This window comes from Telopea speciosissima, chromosome 1 (genome assembly GCF_018873765.1).
Source record: "Telopea speciosissima isolate NSW1024214 ecotype Mountain lineage chromosome 1, Tspe_v1, whole genome shotgun sequence".
Classification (NCBI taxonomy): domain Eukaryota; kingdom Viridiplantae; phylum Streptophyta; class Magnoliopsida; order Proteales; family Proteaceae; genus Telopea; species Telopea speciosissima.
Window position 1 is genome coordinate 62,267,396 of NC_057916.1, and position 16,702 is coordinate 62,284,097.

Here is a 16,702-nt window from a genome sequence, read left to right on the forward strand (position 1 = left end):
AAAGGAAGAACATGACCATTCAAGAGATGGCAAAGACAATGTTGCTAGGAGATTTTGGAAAGAAACCATACGAGCTATGGTATGGAAGGAGAGCCACAATGAAATACTTGAAGGTATTTGATCTAGATGTTTCATCAAAAGGAAGAAAGACAACCCTAAAAAATTCAACGGTAGAGCCGAGGGATTTTCTTAGGGTATTCTTCAAAGAGCAAGGCCTACCGGTATTTTAATAAAAGATTGGGGAAGGTGGTAGAGAGTTTAGATGTAAAGGTTGACGAACAATTTCCCCACTCTAAACCAGTAGAGCCGGAAGAGTAAGCTTTTGAAGAGTTTGATAATGATGTTATTGTGGATGATGAAGTTGTAGAAGTTCAGAAGCATGATGATGATTTAGATACAGATGCTCATGAGATTAACACAGTGACAAAGAGAGATGGAAGACCTAGTTTTAAAAAGTGGCAAAAAGTGCATCCTCCACATAATGTCATCGAAGATCCTAAAGCAGATAGGCAGACAAGAAAGACGAAATCTGCTACATATTCATTTCTCTGACAGGTCCCAAGTCAGTTGAGGAGGCAAGTAAGGATGAGAATTGGGTGAAGGTAATGAATGAACAGATGGATTAGATAGAAAAGAACACCACATGGGAGTTAGTCACTAGACCAACAGATAAGAATATCATTGGCACCAAGTGGGTATTCAGAAACAAGTTCAATGAAGATGGCTAGGTGGTTAGAAATAAAACTAGACTTTTGTTCAAAGGCTACACTCAGGTAGAGGGGATAGAGTTTGATGAGACATTTACACCGGTAGCAAGATTGGAATCCATACAGATGTTCCTGGCTTTGGCAGTGTACAAGGGGTTCAAGGTGTATTAGATGGACATCAAATCGGCGTTTTTAAACGACAACCTTGAAGAAGAGGTATACATGGAGCAACCAAATGGATTTCAAATTGGTGAGGATCCATCCAGATATGGTTTGTAGACTGAGGAAGGCTCTCTATGGCTAAAAATAGGCTCCAAGAGCCTAATACTCCAGACTTGACACCTACTTACATCAGTTGGGACTGCGAAAGGGCATGGTTGATAGCAGCTTATATGTTATGACAAAGAATAGTAGTCAACTGGTGGTTGTGATTTATGGCTCAAGTGAAGTATGTCAAAGAAATGATGAAGAATTTAACAGTGGAGGATTGTAAACCAGTGGGTACACCTCCATGGTTGTAGAATGCAAGTTAAGTTCGATTGATGAGTCATCTCTAGTGGATCAGACTTTATACAGGTCGATGATAGCTAGTCTTTTTTATCTGACAACATCAAAATCGGGAGTCTTGTAGTCGGTTTGTTTGGTATCCAGGTTTCAAGCAAATCCTAAGGAGACAGTTCTTGGCCTTGAAATGGATTTTTAGGTACTTGAAAGGTACAATGGATTATGGGTTATTGTAATCAAGGACAGACCATTTCACACTTACTGCATTTTCAGATGCAGACTGGGGCCACTGTATTGATGACAGGAAGAACACTAGTGGTGGTAATTTCTATTTGGGGAAAAGCATGGTGGCTTGGCACAATAAGAAACATGAGTCTGTTTCGTTGTCGATAGTAGAAGTTGAATATATTGCAGCGACAGGTTGTTGTACTCATGTGATATGGATGAAGAGAAAGGTTGTAGATTTTGGCATCAATAGTGATGAGCCAGTTACTGTTATGTGTGACAACAAAAGCACCATCAACATTTCAAAGAACCCGATACAACATTCAAGGACCAAACACAATGACATCAAGTATCACTACTCGAAGGAGAAGGTTGTCACCAATGAGGTCAGACTAGAGTTTGTTCCTATTGAGGATCAAGTTGTAGATGTATTCACCAAATTACTCCCGAAGGAGACATTTGACAAGCTAAAAGAAAAGCTTGGAATTTACACTCCACATGTACAATAGGTGGTTATGGTGCAGGGGGAGTGCGTGCATGGGCATAGGGGGAGTCACCCTTTGTCCAGGGAGAAGTCTATGCAACTCAAAGTATGTCAGTGCTTCATTTCAAGGCATTATATGGAAGAGAGTTGCCAACAATTCCAAGGGGGAGATTGTTTGTCAACTGGAGCATTCTGAAACTGTGTTGTCATTGTTGGAAACTTGAATAGTCATATTGGTGATTTAGCAATGGATTATGGTGAGTTGGAAGAGCTAGAATGGTCAAATAGACAACTACACAGTGATAAGGGTAATTTGGTCATTTGACAAGGTTACAGAGGCTCCCGGACTTGTGGTTCACCATTCGGCAGTGTATTAGGTCATTATACAGTGTTTAACAAAGGACCGAAGTAGCAGGTGTAGGCCCCTGTGCATTAAAAGTTGCAAAATCACAGGTTCACGTATTGGCAGCATGTTTAGAGCCCTTTTTGGAAGGTTTAATGGCATCAAATCACTCTTCACAAGAAATGTAGGCCATCGAGTCTTAGTTCCAATGTAACGGTTTCACGTTGTTTTGATATCGAACAAGGTAGTTACATAGGTTTTCGTGTCATTACGCAAAAACGGAGCGAATTAAGAGAAGGTTAAATAAGCTTGGACAAGTTTAAGGAGCGTTCTAGAACATTTTTCCGAAAGAAATGAACGGTTCCAGTATCCTATGCCTCTCCTGGACCCTTATTCTCTTTCCTCTCCTCATTTTGTGTTTCAAAGCCCAGGTTTTGTGAATGATTCTATTTCCTGCTCTCTGGTTGGTCGGGAAGATGGGGTTTAGGAAGTTCTAGTATGCACCATATCATTAAACAACGGTTTAGATTAAAAGATTCCAAATCCGTAGCTCTCAATGACGCATTCAAAGACGGATAGAAAAGATTCTGTCTCTCCCGATTTGGTTGGCTGGGTGTATCGGGTGCAATATACTTCGGCACCTCTGCATCTCCTCATGTTTGTATGTATGTATGATGCGTACATTGTGCCACTCAAGAGATTCCATTTCTAGCCATTTTCTTCGATCCGCGTTTCTAAGGCCTTATAGTGTGATGTTGTTGCACAATTGGCTCTCTGACAGATGTTAATTGGTTGGCTTTCATCACTCCTGCAAGGAATCTAACATATGCAATAAAATCCAACAGCCGAATTTCGGCCCGCCTATTTGAACCAGTTCAAACGGCTCAGAAGCGAGCCGCCCGAGTTCATTATGTTACGAACTATAACGTCGCCGTGGTGAGGTTGCAAAGTTACGAAAGACCTTCAAAATTGCAGATTTGCTCCCTAAGTTACCATTTTGGACATCGTACCTTTGGAAGGCCATATCATGGCCATTTGGACTCCGATTTGTGAGCCACAAAGTGCTATGTGTGCTCAAAGAAACGAGGAGAACTCATATGAAGGAAGAAAAAAATTAGAAGCAAAAAAGTTACTATCCAAGAAAGATCAAGAAGAGGTTGTTTTCTTGATTTCTACACTCATGGGAAAGCGTGCAACATTTTGAAATCATTCCGAAGGTGTTGTTGACTGTAGGATTACTCTGATTGTAAATCAGAGGTAATCCTTGATTGTAAATCCCCGTTTTGTGATTCTAGGTTGTGTAATGTGCTGAGATACCTAATTGGAATGTAAGTCTATTTTGGCCATTGTATTGGGGAGATTTGCTTATGTTAAATGCTTTTAACCATTGTAATTTCGACACTTGGGGTGCTTGACCGAAGATTGGGGTAGTAGCTCTCGTTTGTGTGGTTGCACAAACTGAAGCAGGGATTGTGAGTGTTCTTGGATGGTGGTTGCCATAAAAAATTGAGTAGTCTATCATGCAATACGAATTGTTAGCGTATTGCACCATGGATGTATTGTTGAACCACATAAACCACTGTGCTATGTACTTTGTTTACTTTACGCAATTGTATTGGAGTGCATTTTGAGTGTAGGGTGGGTGTGCATAACCTTGAAGTCCTAGCCATTCTGTTGGTTGTGAGGCAAGGGTGGACATGAAATATAGATAGGTAAAATTGAGGTACTCCAACCAGTCGGTGTTTCTATAATGTGTGACAAGTGGACATTGCAGAAGGGTGTGCGCATTAGGCATCAATGCATCAGTTGGCAGTTTAGTACATGTTCAATGCAGTAAGTTTGGTGATTGTGAGAAACTGTGTCAGGGACCACCATCAATATAGAGGTATCAAGAGCATTGTCGGGAGAATTTGAAAATGTTTTTAGTGACCTTGATTCACCTCCCTCTTTGTCAACCTGGGATCTTCAAGACCTATAGACAACCTGAGCTCGATAATATATTACGGTAAATAGTTAAAATAAATTAAACAATTTAATTTAAATATTCAAGATTGATGGACACACTTCCAACAAATCCTCCGAAATTATCTAAGTATTATACTTCTCTCAGTTGAGGAATAAAGGTGTCTCTAAGTCCTAATTTGGCTGCCCAAGCCTTTCTTTCAGAAAAAGTGCGACAGCAGATCAAAGGTGAGAAGAAGCCTAGCAGAATTGCCTGATTCAGTTACAAGCCAACCAAACCTTCAGAAAAGAATGTCCTAGCTAGATTCCCATGAGATTTGCAGTTGATATTCATCTCGATCGATCATCATTCTGAAAATTGAGGATAGAATTGTTCCTTCTGTTGATTTTTTAACTGAAACTTGTCAATGCATTACATAGAATAATTCATAGCTATAAAACCAACTTAATTGGCCTCCTCAGGTAAAGCTGCAGAAGCAAAAGAAGAGTTACAGACCAAGTAATCATTCTTTGTTATATTTTTCCTCTGAAGTGGACAAAATCATCTTCTGCTACTCAACGGTGGCTATGAGAAAAGATTGGGCATGGAAGCAAACAAAAATTTAAAAAAAGGAATTTTTGAGTCTGTCAGACAACCGTGCAACCACCCCAAGATTGGAAGCCAACCATGGGAACGATCCTCTACTGCTTGATGGGGATCTCCACAGATCTCATCATACCAGTTAATCACGCTCTGGTAACACGGCCATGTCTCATCAACCAGACCTAGGTTCTTGTCTCCTTAGAACTCAAGGATACAGAGGTACGAGCCTATAGAACAGATCCTGTTCAAGTAAGGTCGTGCCAAACTATGCTGAACACGTAGTTAATAACATAGCTTTTCTCTTAGTTTTTCCCGATGTGGGATTAAGATTAGAGAAGAAACAATATAAAAATTTCAGTTAAGGATAAGAACAATAAAATATTAGGAGTGTGGAAGGTTTGTCTTCTATTATCAGGCCAGGTTTCCATCTTTCGTTCATCTATGTTTTTCGAGGGAAAAAAATGCTAAAAAGAGTGCTGGAATTTGGAAGCTTTCTCTACACCTATCAGAGCCAGGTTTCGATCCTGGGACCTGTGGGTTATGGGCCCACCACGCTTCCGCTGCGCCACTCTGATTGTTGAACATATTATTGAAATTTTATAATAAGTTTCTATAAACTATGGGTCTTCTTGTCATTGTAACTTTATGCACTAATTTATATTCTGCCTGCAATTATCGAATTTGAATCGAATGTATTACTATACTACTATTGATATCTGATAAGATTTTGAATGAATTCAGACAGTTTTCAAAAATCCTTTTTTTTTTTTTTGTTTTTTTAAATACGGGATTCCTTTAAATAGATACAAACATATAATAAAGGAAGATGGATTTTCGACTATTCATTTACATCTCTACTTGCAACACATAGCGTAGAACTATTGGATATATATGGGTTTATAACAAATATGGATCCTTGAGAACTGAATAGATCTTTCATTATACTTATAAGATAAAGAGCTTTGCAGAAATTCCGTCTGAATACCAAGAGAATCAATTGGCAGGCCAAATTCTTTTTGACAAGTTGCATGAGAGAAATATACGGTATACCGATTCTGGAACAAATCCACACTATGAAGAAGTTATAATCAGGTGGATTCTTTTTGAAAGCTAATTGTGATGTTGCTCTATCTCAAGACAATTCCAATGGCAGTTTAGGCATAATTTTTAGAGAGCACAAGAAGTCGCAAGTGATGGTTTTCTCAGTTCCCTATTATCTTTGCTGGGTAGTCCAAGGAGAGGCCTTAGCTGTTCGGTATGCTCTCCCTCAAGCACTAGAAGGTCATTATCATCATCTAAAAGTTGAAATTGATAACAACGAACTCACCTACATTCTTCATCCGCATCAGGTTCCTCCTTCGAAAGCAGCAACATTTTTTTAAGATATAAATGATCGATAAATACCTGTAATCGCACAACCACCGCAGAGAGACACGAACCAGAAAGGTTGAATATGAAGCAATACATATAGGAATAAGCACGAACAGACTAAGTTGAGTCGTATCTGACAGATACTCTCCTTAAGGATCTAGATGCCCCACTTCTACAACTAGGTTGACCTTGCACCTAGCCCTCCAAGATGAAACAACTCACGAAACGTATAGGTTGCAGTACCTAATACGAGTATAGAAGGATTCCAAAGGCTATACTTTTACCCTATTTTATAAGAAACTACTGTAGGTAAAACAGTCTCTGGAATGGACAATTGCAGAGACAGAAAGCATTTTTCTGATATATGTAAAATGGCATGCAAGACATTGTATATATATATATATATATATATATATATAGGGTTCAAATACCCTTTCATGTATACCCATACGTACAGGAGCTGCTCTTCTAGGGAAGGTGTGCCTATACGTTTTCCTACACGTACAAGTTCCAAAGGAGGGTACCCTTCATGGGGGTGTGTCTATTCGTAAACGTGTACATCGTATACGAATATGGTACACATGGGTGAACCATATTTTAAATTATAAAATATGCAAAATTTTCACCATCTAAAAAGAAGGTTTGGCCCACACCCACACCCTGACCTCGGCCCGGCTCGGCTTGGTTCGGTTCAGTTCAACGCGCACGTGATCCAAAAGCACCCCAGAGACCCCCCCCCCCCACACATGTGAGAGAAGGGTGACTACCTCTCCAAGGGATTTGCACACTTAAGAAACCAATCCTATATATAATCCACTCAAGTTCTTCTCCCAAAACCAATGTTCGATTATTCTTGAGCTTCAAGTTACCTCTTGCACAAAAATATACAATAAATTAAAATAAAAAAAAAGGAGGAAAGATGTAAAAAGTACAAAAGGAGAGAAGGTGTAAAAAGCATTTTTTTTTTAAAACTTTGACTAAAATCCATTATTTAAAAATAATATAAGAACAATACAAGGAGAGGCATGCCAATACACGACTAGGTATTTGATTGAATTTGAATCTAAAAAATTGACATATAGTCAATCCAGACAACTCTGTCGATATCCAAAATTGGTGAAAACTTTTCCAAGAACATCTTTCGCCACGAGGTTAACTACTGTGACTTAAAATGGGTATTGTTTGGATGATCAGATAATACACAAAAAAGAATTATTGAGGGAAGAATGCAATTGGTGGTTGTGCTTGATGTGGTCCATTTACTAAAACCCTGTAGTAGTATTTGTCCATCATTGGATAAGGTACTATGTGGAATGTACCATGTACGACCATAAGATATGATATGCATAGGAGGATTGCACCTTTTCTCCCTAATTGATCTCTCTCTCTCTCTCTCTCTCTCTCTCTCTCTCTCTCTCTCTCTCTCATAATGTATATACCATCGGTCATCCTGCTAGGTTGTATCATAAATTATGAAAAAACAAATGACAAGGGTTTGCTGCCAGGCTGCTTGGCCTGTGCTAGTGTGGCTAATGGGAACGTGCACTGCAAGGACAACCAAGGATAGAGGAGGGGAGCCTGGGAGGGGAGGGGTAGTCATTTTACTACCCCATGTGAGAGGACATAAGGGGGATGCTGCCGGACAGAGATCTATTTCCCATTATTTAAACTCACTTATCTCACCCCTGCCATGGATTGAGATGTTGTTATCAAATCAGCCAGATCAGCACGGTATCGTCCGAGGTTGCTACTGATCCTAGGGCAGGAATCAGTATCGGCCAACAGTTCGGTATCGGATCCGGATCATAAGTACTTTGGTTATTGGCGGAATTTTTCACCAAAAAATCCACCCAAAAAAAAACTGTTTAATTAGTAAACTATTTCTAAGAATTTTACATTTTATAGTAAGTTTGTTTCTTATTTTGTCCATTTTTTTGTTCACTAAAATTAGGTATTTTTTCTATATTTTTTTGAATTTTTTAAATTAAGTTGTCTGCTCTAGACCGATCCCTAAATTTGGTACTTTTGTAGTTCTATGCTTTTTGTCCTATCCAGGATTGACAAAGACTGATACCGACACCAATACCAATACATCAATCCCTGGACCCCACGAATTCATTGAGATTGAATTTTTAAATGAGAAGAAAAACATGGGAATAAGGTTGAAGTGGTGAATTGAATCCCAATTGGAAGAAAACCTGGTAATGTCTCTATCCATGGGTGATTGACGTGAAGTGATCATTTTCGAATACCTGAGAAGCAAACTAAAAGGCTAGCATTTGAAATTAGATATGCGGAAAGCATATGATAGGCTAGAATGGAATTTTATTGAAGACATTTTGTTAAAATTGGGTTTTAGCCTTTTTGGGTAGTACATGTCACTAAAATGTCTTGCATTTATACTGTTTATTATAGCTTGTTTATTAATGGGTGTATCAAGGATGCTATATCTCCTACGAGAGGTATCCGACAAGGGATCCAATTTCTCCTGGTATTTTCATTTTATGTTCTCAAGCACTCTAGCTGTTATTGAGTAGGTAGAGATTATTGGTAATTTGATGGAATCAAAGTTCGGCATAGGGTTGTATCTATTACACACCTCCTATTTGCCGATGATTGTCTCTTATTTTTTCAGGTTAAGCTCGATGAAATTCATTCTTTAAAGCAATGTCTGGATCTATATTGTAAAGTGGCGGGTCAAGCTATAAACCTTCAGAAGTCTAGTCCAACTTTCAATCTGAATACACCTATTAAGTTAACGATGGTTCTCAAGAGTACTTAAGGTGCCTTATGGAGATGGTCCTTCTAAATAGAATCACTTCTTGAAACAAATGTTTCTTATGCAGGAAAGGAGGCCCTATTGAAGGCGGCTATTTCCCCTATGGAAAATTTCACCGGTTCACATTTCAAGTTTCCTATTTCTTTTCATGATTCTATTAAGAAGGTTTCCTCTAATTTTTACGGGGATGAATCTGAAAAGGGATCAAAGATCCATTGGATTTCATGGTCAATGCTATGTCAATCCCAAAGCAGAGGCGGATTGGGGTTTAAGGATTCACGATTACAAAACCAAGCTTTATTAGCTAAAGCTACATGGAGGAGGTTGCGGTCATCACCAGATTCGTGCTGGGCTTGCTTCCTCAAATCTATTTATTGTCAATCTATAGATTTCCTTCATGCCAAGTTTGGAAATAAGCCCTCATGGGATTGGAGAAGCCTTTTGGATGGAAGGAAAACATTACAAGCTGGATTACTTTGGCAAATTAGTGATGGCAGACAAGTAGATATATGGACAGACCATTGGGTTCCATCCCTACCTGATTACAAGATTGTTATAGCAAACACCAATAAAATCACAAAAAGAAACAAGAATCAAGCAAAAGAACACAGAGATATAACATGGTTCACACACCAGTATGGTGTGCTACATCCACGGGCGAAGACGAAGATGATTCACTATGTAAAACGGAGAAAAATTACAATGGAAACTCTCAAGAACACCCAAAACACTGCTGCTGCTCTCTCAGAAACCCTAGAATGAAAACCCCAAAATCTTCCTCTCTCTTTACAATAAAGCGGGTAAGGAAGCCCAAGCCCTCTGCTACCATCACAGATCTCAGAAAAAGTTCCATTCGGGTCGCCACCAAAAATGTCGGAGCGAGTCATTCTTCGAAACGGGTCCAAGAATTCAAGACATACATAACAAAGATTCAATATCGTCATCCTCAAGGCTGCACTCTTTTGACTGCCTTTGATCTTATTGATTCAGGTAATCGGTCATGCTGGTTGGAATTATTGCAACAGTACTTTTAGCTATTAGATATGGAAGCCATCTTAAAGATATTACTTAGTTTGTTTGTTATTGATGACAAACAAATTATTTACCAAAAAAAAAGATGACAAACAAATTTGGGGAGCATCGACAAATGTTAGTTTCATCGTTAAATCGGCATACCATTTTTTAGTAAAAATGAATGATGCAATGGTTATTGTAGGTGTGTCTTCCTCACGTTTACACCATTGGGATCTCATACCCAAAAGGGTGTGGAGGCGTGTATGGGTTATTCAGACTTTACCTAAAATTAAATCTTTCATCTGGAGAGCTTTGTAATGTTTGTATTGCTATATGAGAAGGGTTATTAGCTCATCGAATGCCAATTGACCCAGTATGTTACGATGTGGAGCTCCAACGGAGACTATCAATTATATGTTGTTTGAATGTTCATTTTCAAGAGTTGTATGGTATGGGAGTTCTCTTTCACTTTCACTTGCATCTACTTCCAATCCTAAACTTACAAACTAGTTAAGTAGTTGAGATATCGTGTTTCGTCAAGATAAACGATTGGCCTGTGAGTTTCTGTCTCAAGTCTCTTTCTTATGCTGGTACATATGGTGGGCAAGGAATGATCTGGTATTCAAAACCAGTATTTGAACTCCACAAAGGTAATTTCTATGGCAGAGAAAGCATACATCGAATATCATACAACAACAAATGTCTCAATCAATCCTCAAAATTCTAGATTACTTAAGGAAGACATAGGTTATACGGGTTGGATCCTCCTCCTTGTTTTTTGAAAGTTAATTGTGATGTTGCTCTATCTCGAGGCAATTCTAAAGGACCTAGAAGATATAGATCCAATAGAAAGACTATTCTTGATCGGTCTAGAAAAGGTGATTTCAACATTTCCAGCTTCATCTTATATGATTTCCTCGACTTCAGTTTTTTGAAGAGGCTTTGGGGGAACGATGCGGTTTAGAATCCATTTTTCAGGTAACTCTATGTCATCCCAAGATATCATATTTGGGACCATGACACTAGATTTGGACTCATCTGCTTGTAAAAGCATGGTATGTCCCTTTGTATCAATTACTTTAGCTTTAGTAGCTAAAGTAGTCATGACTTTGTAGTATATTTGGTAGATAACCGCAAAATGTTGGGATCCGGGTTTCATATTAAAACCTTTAGTAGCAATATTTAGAGTAATTGCATCCATAAGGTTTATATCAGATAGAGATAGACTTAAATTAGGATAATATTGAGTATATACAAGACCTTGGCATAGGGTGGTTTCTAATTTACTAAAAATAGAATCAGTCATTAGATTATGCCTAGCATCTCTTAGAAGAATGAGAAGAGTATTTTTTATGTCTTATCTTATTAATGGTTTAACAGCTATCTATATACAACCTATGTGAATATAATTATAATCTTTATTGATATGATTCTGTATTTGTTTAGGGGCCAATAATTGAAATTGGTCTTGATTCTCGGATATAATTATGGTTTGCTCACAAGTTTTTATCGTATAATCTGTGTGAAGTTCAAAAGTACCTTTAGTATAGATGGTTGTTCCATTGAGTTTAGGAATGTTTCCTTGCTCTATATGTTTCTCCAGATCTTTGAATACTATTACCTCAGAATTAAAGACAGGTGGATTTGAGTTCTGTAGGTCTGTCCAAGAGTTCTTGGAACTAGTTTTGAATAACCTAGCCATACGGGCAATCTAAACAGAGTTTCTATATGAGACAGCAGGAGCAATTCCCTTTTCACCTTTAACGCATTCCTCGGCTATCACGGCTACTTCCTGGGACACTGCGTCTTAACAGTATCTTACTTAAGCTTCTATGGCTCTGATACCAAAAATATCCCAAGGATCTAGAAGCATGAAACAGAGACTCTTATCCCAGCTTCAGATAGTTAAGTTTGAATTCAAATTCTTCAAGATTATCTATTCGATGGCAAGAATTCTTTCAAGTGACCTAATCAGGATTTTTAGTCTCATAGAAGTAGTAGATTAATCTTTCGAATAATCTTTATTTTATCTTCAAATATCATTTGCAAATTTATTTGCCAACTAATAATATATAACAGAACAGCTAAAGCATCAGAAGGACGAGAATATAAAGTACATAATCTATCTATATTAATAGATGTAAAATGAATATCTTCTTCTATTAGTTGTAAATCAAACTTCAATTCTTGCACACATAATATTAAGAAAATATACGAAATAAAGATTACACTTACATATTTATCTTACAATACTTGTCTGGATAAGGAGACAGACAATAACAAGCTGACCAGAAACTCTCTGGAAATCCGACGGTGAACTTGTCGTTGAACAATATAGAACCAGAGAACTGATCGTAAATCTCAGAGATAATATCAGAGATCTCTTGAGATAGCATATATTTCACTCTTACACACAGGAAAAACTTTCAAAACACTCAATAAAAATACAAATCACACTTGTTCAATCGATGCCCTTGTCTTAGAACGCTATGTCTTATATAGACTTTATCTTCGGACTTCAAAGGTCTTCAAATCTGCGGACTTAAAAGATAATGAAATCCATCGACACCTTTAGTGACCAAATGAAGATAAGATCCATCGACGCAGTGCATTATTGAAAAAGACATTCTAACTTTATGAGTAGAGGCAATAATTTTACATCTGACGAGGCATTCCACAGGTCTGAGGGACCTTGTTTTCCTTTTTTGTCAAATGCAGAATTATGCAAAGCAGCCTTATCCCTTGGTGTTGGACAACGTGGAATAAATTTGTGGAGACTCCTCTTTGTTCAAACTGAAAAGTATCTTCTGAGTCACGAGCAAGATCCACTGTGTCTCCAGAGATAGACATTTTGTCATCTTCTGGAAAAAGAGCATCAAGGATTTCTTGATGAATTTGCTCAAGGGTCCAATTAGGATTGGCTTTATGAATCGATGCAATAGTGAAAGCAAGATCGTCAGATTGCTGAGGGGTAGAGCTAGAGCTTTCGCCAAAAGAGAATGCGTCTGAGTATATTCCTTTCTTGAGTGGGATTTTGCTAGGAACAAGTCGAGAGATATTGAATTTATCCCACCATTTGATATAAACTTGTCGATAAAGAGTGGGAAGGTAATCCCATGCTAGGTTATCATCTAAGAGTATTTTGTATTTCCACTTCATGATCCATAGTTTTTCATATAGGATGAGAAATTGTATAGTGATATCACGGGGATCAAGAGAAGAATTATATTTTTTGAATTTAAGAATGGATTCTTTGAGGGGGGGGGAAGGAAAGAAGTCTGAATTAGTTGGACCCCACATGAAAACCAATTTTTGAACCAAATTGGTATATGAGATATAAAATATTGCAAACGGAATTGGATATACCAGGAATGAGTTCCGTATATATTCTAGTATATGAGTACCTGTTCCCATGCTTTGATATAGTCAAAGTAGGTATAGGTTGTATAGGATATTGCAGAAGAATCTAGAAATGACCTTTTGGCGGATATATCAGTCCCCCAGTCATTAAAAGATTTTATATTTATTATGGAAAACTTGGAGTATGCCTTAATGGTGTTGGCTGAATTAGAGAAGGTATGGGTAATATTGACACAACAAATTTTAGAAAGAATTTTTTCATAAAACTCAATGGGCTTTACTCCATGAATGGATTGATCAATGAAATATTCTTTGGCTATTTGAGACGAGGTTAGATTATGATGAATATAGTATTCTTCTGTAGGAAAAAGTTGGATGGTGGCTGTTTCAGTGAACTGGTGTTTTGGGTGAAAAGGAGAGGGAGGTGTCATTGAAGAGAGGGGAGATGGTGATCCTTGTATGGGCTTTGATTTGCCTTTATCGGGGGTAGGAAGGATACCTGAAAAGGTTGGCACAATTTGTTTATTTTTGTCCCTGCAAAAACTCACGAGTTAAGAAGTCAGGTAGAGAGTTCTTTTTCCCCGAAATATATATAATATCAAAATCAAATATGGAAAGTAAAGATCACCATTTAGCAAAAATATGTTTAGCAACAAGATTTTTCACCTCCTTTTCAAGAACATCTTTAGCTGCTTTACAGTCTATACGCACTAGGGAATTTTATTGAGCAGGTCACTTTCAAATTTAGTAATGCAATGAACAAAAGATAAGATTTCCCTTTTAATAGTGGAATATTTTTGTTGAGCTGCGTTCCACGTTCCAAAAGTAAGTCTTACTAATTGTTCTTTTTCCGAAGGAAGTCGTTGTTCAAGAATTCCTTTGTATCCTATATCAGATGCATCTGATTCAACTATCTTGTATAGATCAGGTTGGGCTAAGGATAAGCAAGGGATTTCTTTAGCTTTGAGCTTAATTCTTTGGACTGCTTTAGTCTGGTCAGCTGTCCAGGAAACAGGGTTCTTTTGAAGCCGAGGAAAAAGGGGCTTAGCATCTTTGGCTAAGTCTTTATAGATATATAGTTCAAGCTTTCAAGGAACCTTTGTAATTGGGATTTGTCAGTTAATTCATCTAAAAATTTATCGGTGAATTGAATTGCTCGCTCTATGGGGAGAATAGATCCAAAAGAGATATAATGGCCAAGAAATCTAACACAGGTTTGAAAAAATTTTAGCTTTTTAGCAGAAACCACTAATCCTACATTTTTAACAATCTTCAAGAATATATTAAGATGCTTCCAATGTTTATCAACAGAATTGGAATATATTAAGACATCATCAATATAAACTATTATGAAATTAGAGTAAGGATTGAAGATTTGATTCATTATATTTTGATATTCAGAGGGTGCATTTTTAAATCCAAATGGCATAACATTCCATTCATATTGGCCGAAAGGGACTACAAATGCAGTTTTATACTTATCCTTTTCAGCAATCTAGATTTGCCAGTACCTTGATTTTATATCAAATTTTGAAAATATATATGAAGCCTGGAATCTATTAAGAAGATCTCATTTATTTGGTAAAGGATATCTAATCCAATTAAGGACTTTATTCAATGGTTTATAATTGATTACGAGGCGTGGTGCTCCTCATTCTATTTCAGCATGATTTTCGACATAAAAGGCTGTGCAGCTCCAAGGGGATTTGCTAGGTCAAATTAGTCCCTTAGCGAGAAGGTCAGCGATTTCCTTTTGACAGGTCTCTTGCTGAGATGGTGGCATCTGAGCAACCCGAACTTTTATGGGTATTAGATGATCTAAAAAATTATCTTCATATGGTAGGATTACTATATGAGATTGTCGATTCCAAAAGGCATTGGGGACTTTTGCATAGATTTCATTTTCAAGTTTATGCTGAAAATTTCTTATGGAGATTTGTAATTTAGGGTTCTCAATTTTCTCCTTTATTGTTTTCTGTTGTATTTTAGAATGAAGGGTATTAATAAATTTCTCTTTATATTTTATTTGTCTTTGTAAAGAGTTTATAGCATGTTCTTTTGGTTTATCTACAAATGCAAATGTGATTTGTTGATTATTTATAGTAGTATGGATTCCTCTATGATCAACTACAAAGGGGTATATTTTTTGAAGAAATGGGGTTCCTAATAGAACCATGGACGAGAGTTCTTCAATCATCAAGAAAGGCCTACCTAAGCATATTCCATCATTACAAATGATGGTATTAGAAAGTTTATAATTAACATTCATCTTTGATCCACTTGCAGTAGTCATCCTCTGAGTGGTCTTTTCAAAGTATTGTGAAGGTACTAAACCTTATTTTAGACAGTTTAAATCTGCCCCAGAGTTGACTAAGGCTAAGGCACTAAAAGTATTTCTCGATGGACTACTATATTTATCAAAACATACCATCGTTGGGAGGTGATAGTATGAAGTGAGCGAATGCCTTCGGAGGATTGCCCTTCAGAAGGTTGCCCTTCGCTGGCAAACATATTATGAAAAACTTCTTCTTCTGCTTCAACATCAGGAGTTTCTAGGTATTGTTGGGTCGTAAGTTCAAGGACCTGAACTCGATGTTTTAGGGCAACACTTCTATCTTTAAGTCCTTTAACTCTTTGCAAAGATCGACTATAGATGATTCATTAGATGAAGTAGGCTTTATCTGAGTATTTTGAACTCTTTTTATAATGTTTTTAAAATTATATTCATCAATCTTTTCAGCAAGTTTAGATTTATTGGATTTATTAGATTGTTGAGATTTTATAAGATTTATATAATCAGCCAACAATTTTGTTTTGACCTTGGGATCAGTAATTTAATCAATAGTTTTTATAAACTGGTCTTCTTCTGTTGTTAACGTGTATATACTTAATCTATTCATGTGGAGAGAAGCCTTATATGGATTGCACTGACAGTCAGAGTCAGAACTGGAATCAGCTGACATGAATAATTCCTCATCATGACCAAGTTGATTGATCTCTTTATCTGAGTATTGAGAAGTATATTGCATAGATTTTGTTTTAAGGTATCATCGAGTTCTAAAGCATTGATTTTTGCTTTAACTCGACATTGATTTTTAAAATGATCAATCTTTCCACACTTACAGCAGACATGGGGCTTATTAGACCTAGGGGGATTTTTATAAAAAAATTTTGTTTTATTTTGAACAATAGTATCATTTCTATTATTATTTGGGAAATATTTATGATATTTTTTCTTAGGTCCGAAAGGTTTTTTATATGATTTGTAGGGTTGATTTCTGTTTGGATGTTTAATTCGTCCTGAAATTTTGAGTTTTTCATAACCAAATTGTTCACAGAAATCTCCTAATTCTTTACTTCCTATATGACG

General features: G+C 37.1%; 2 non-coding genes across 2 annotated transcripts; both read right to left on the minus strand.

Moving 5' to 3' along the window:
* Positions 1–4,846: 4,846 nt before the first annotated feature.
* Positions 4,847–5,067, minus strand: LOC122649288. The gene has a single exon (XR_006331253.1). It is a non-coding gene; the product is annotated as a small nucleolar RNA U3 (small nucleolar RNA).
* Positions 5,068–5,311: 244 nt separating this feature from the next.
* Positions 5,312–5,383, minus strand: TRNAM-CAU. The gene has a single exon. It is a non-coding gene; the product is annotated as a tRNA-Met (tRNA).
* Positions 5,384–16,702: the final 11,319 nt, after the last annotated feature.